This window comes from Porites lutea, chromosome 9 (genome assembly GCF_958299795.1).
Source record: "Porites lutea chromosome 9, jaPorLute2.1, whole genome shotgun sequence".
NCBI lineage: Eukaryota > Metazoa > Cnidaria > Anthozoa > Scleractinia > Poritidae > Porites > Porites lutea.
The window spans coordinates 16,556,117-16,560,144 of NC_133209.1; positions in this window are offsets into that span (position 1 = coordinate 16,556,117).

A 4,028-nucleotide genomic window follows, 5' to 3' on the forward strand; every position below is an offset into this window, starting at 1 on the left:
GTTCGGCATGACTCTCGGCGCTCGGTAAGTTTAAAATCGGTAAGTCTTGATAGGTCCCAATCCCTCTCCACTTTCACTATGTGGAAACAGAGCATGGCCAAATTTTGGCTAGGTCTTTTAGAAAGATTTGCATGACACATTTTATACATCTGTCTTATTTATTCAATTAACCGCCCTAGGCGCTTATTAAATTTTTGGACCTTGAGAGTGGGCGCTTATTCGAGGCTGGGCGATTATCAAATTTCCACTATTTTTAGAAAGTGTAGTATGCTTATTTTGTAACAAATCAAAAAAAGGTAATAACAAAACGCGAAGATGTAACAAAGCAAGTCTCTGTAAAAACTCTGAAGAAAATTCCGTCTTCGGGGAAGTCTGTTATTAGTACTTATTCATTTTTGTTGGGTGGGAGGGGGAAGGGGGATGGGTTTTGGTTGTGGGCGGTTATTTGAGTTTGAGTGGAAGGAGGAGGGGTGGGCGCTTACTCGAGGCTGGGCACTTATTAACTTTTCCTGCCTTTAGGATGGGTGCTTATTAGAGGTGGGCGCTAATTCGAATAAATACGGTATATGGAGCAGGAGCTTTCAACAAACCCGTACGAGCTTTACGAAGAGAGCCCCTGTTGGCAAAAATCTTTTTCAGGACTTTTTAAAGTAGAGTGGGTGGCTCTTCTTCTTCCCTTCTGCCAAACTAAGTAGGGGTTCTCAGAGGTACACTCGCTTGTAAGTCCCAGCCGGTTCGGTACGTTTGAAGAGTTGAGGAAGTCACGTGACTGCGTGGATATAGCTTCAGATACTGTTTTGCCCTAGCCTCCTTTTCTTTGGCCTATGCGTAATTTCTTTGTTTTTTTCCCTTTTGCCTTATTTTGTTTTGTTTTTTTAAAGGGAACAGTTTAATAACGTTCTACTTGTCACTACAAGAGAGACTGGACTAGTACTAGGGGATATATCAACGCACCTACTTTATGTCCAAAAGGTTCCCGGTTGCTAATTTTGATAGAAGCCTGATCGCAGGTAGCCTGCGAAAACATCCGTTTCTCCTCGCTCTTCGTAGCTGGGGATGTTTCGCCCAAAACGTCCCCAGCGGCGAAGAGCGGGGAGAAACCGATGTTTTCGCAGGCTAGATCGCAGGTCAGAAATCGGCTTGTGGCTTTCTCACTTCTCGTTTCTCCGGCAGTTTCCTGTAATACAAGTACTTGAACAACACTAGCAAACTATATATTCTGTCTGTCTGGAACCTAATTGGCTCCTGGTCCGGTATATCTCCCTGTTCTACGGTCCACTGAGGCAGCTCGAATACCCACCCGACCCACCTCCCAACATACCCCTCCCGCAAAACTAGCCGCGTTAGACTCAGTTCCAGGCCTCACACCAGCCGACTACAAAATGGCCGCCACGATGGCCGCACAGTTACCAACGCAAGGAAAAAAGGGAGACGGTAAGCTTCATCTTTCTTCATTAATTTTACCTGGAGGATTTGAGAGCGCAGTTTGTTTTGAAATTGCTCGCGATTCATGACTGTTCGACGGTCCTCAGTTGGGTCTTACTCTTACTCTTGCATGCGATGAACTCGTTTCGTCTTTCGCGCGGCGGAATGATCATGAAAGGACCCCTGAAAGGGAATGGTAAAGGTCAGACATTTTTAAGCTGACATCCATGTTTATGCCTTCCATTTTATGTTCATCTGTATAAATCTTTTGAAGCTTGGTGGTTTGAAGTGTTTGTTGCCCGCTATTAAGTGGCATTAACATTACTGAAGGTTGTTTTTCGAAGTTTTATGCCCAAACTAAACTATAAGCCTTACCTTGATGGTGTGAAAATTTGGAAGGAAAGAGACTTTCGTTTCACTTGAATACATGTATATCATCAACATTGGAAACTTCAACATGCAATCCCCCAAATATTCAGGTCCTTTGTCGCCATTTCTCCTGTCTTATGTTACGACACAACCCCCCCCCCCCCCCCACCCCACCTAGTAGCCTCTGTGCAGGCATTTGATCTTTTGAGAAATTTCTTGTTCAAATTTTCTCTGAATCTTTGATCTCGTCAAGTAGTATTCAGGTACCCAAGGCACTCAAGGAATATTCCACATAGTTCCCTTTACTACATGTAACTATGTACGCAAGTGGTATTGATCATGACTTGAGGCAATTTGTTCAAATCCCCTACTGATCGATTAGTGTCAAATTTCCCACACCAGTACTAACCACTGTTTCAGCCTGCAGAATGTACTTGATCGAAACATTAAGTAGAACTTGAAAGCAGCTTACGATTTAGTCAACTCCCATTATTGCGTACACCCAGGGGACCGCGGTTTAGTCTCCATAATAGCAAGAGTTCATAATAATGGAGTGCGAGAAAAAATTTCTTGATATTAGAGGAAGTACATTTATTTATATTGTACATTGTCTCCAGAACCAACTGCAGTGCAGTTTTCGCATGTAAAGAGCATCAGGACTTTCTTTACAAACAGAACAAACCGGTTAGCCGGGTGGGTGGCCTGCTTTACTGGGCTTGCTGGGCTTGTGCCTTGTTTCCTGACTTATAAAATTTTTGTTGTGTTTATATGAGAAGGTGGGTTGGCCTAGCTTGCAGAGTTCCAAGTTGCTCGAGCCCAGCTCACTTCATGTAAACAGGCCCTCATTGAGTGATCTAACCCTCTGTCTATTTAATTTCCAACAGATTATTTAGCCAACCTGCAAGATAACCCACCCAGCCCAGGAGAGGTTGGCCACACCACCAGGGTTTACGACCCCTACTCTTTTTGAACAGTGGTGTGGGTTCTTTTACGTCCCACAAGAACCAGATAAGTGAAGGTGCTGTGGGACGCGACCTACGGTTTTTCGTCCTTATCCGAGAAGACTATTAAGTCTAACCGTTTGCAGATGTCATTGCAAAGGCAGCAGTTTCTCCTCAGTTATTTTGAAGACCCTGAGTGTTGGTCCAGCCGGGGTATCATGAACCCGCGACCTCCCGTTCAGCAGACCGGCGCTCTCCCAACTGAGCTAACCAGGCGGCGACTTATTGCCCCCGTAGGGATTTCCGCCAGAAGGCGATATCCCGAGGAGGCACTCTAGTAACTCGCGCATATATTAATGAAAGTACTTACAGTTGAAATATACAGTCGGTATGATGACGTTTCTATTGTTTGCGCCCGCAAGTAGGAAATGGTTAGGATGACGTAAAGACAGAAAATCCCGAAGGGACCGCTTAGGTAGATTTTGTGACATTTATTGTTCAAAAGAAGGTTGAGTTTGATCGTCCGGGTGAACGTAGTCCTGAATAGGACTGTTGTTGTTGACAGTGACTGACGTTTCGACAACCTGTGCGGTAGTCATCTTCAGAGTCAAAGTGAGTTGTATCACGTTAGTTGATGGTATTATACTCTGGTTATTGATTTGATTGGTCAATTACGCCGTGATGTTACTGGTCGTCTGTCAGTTAAGCCCTGACGTTATTGGCTATGAAGACTCAGGGGCACCCAACGAGGATATAGTTCAAAACCACTTAACATAGCATTGTTAAACGTATTTTAGTATTCAAACGGTAGATATAGGCATATTTTTATCCCCTAAAAACTTTTCATCTGTTCGGATTTCCTAGCTGAAAGTCTAGTGATCCGAAAATTATAGGGATAAAAACTTACCTTCTCGAAAATTTCAGCCCGGAAAAGGCTCCCGAAAATTCTAGGTGGCCTTTTTTAGGGTCAAAATCCGTTAAAAATGGGTAATTATACAATTTTGTAGATGTTCGAAAATCCTAGGAGAGGCAGGCAAGCAAGAAATTTTACAACAAATGCTCCGAAAATTCTAGATCTCAAATCGTCTTCCGAACAGATATTTTCCCGAAGATTGCCGTTGGGTGCCCCTGAAGACTCGTAGTCAGTAATTGGTACGTTTCGATCCGTCTATTGTCACAGTTAAACAGTCGTCTATTGTTAGTCAAATTGTCATTCTCTCGTAGTTAGTTTTGCTTGATCTCGTCAATAAGTCGTTTGTACGGCGCTGGTAACTGTTGGCTACGATTCAGTGG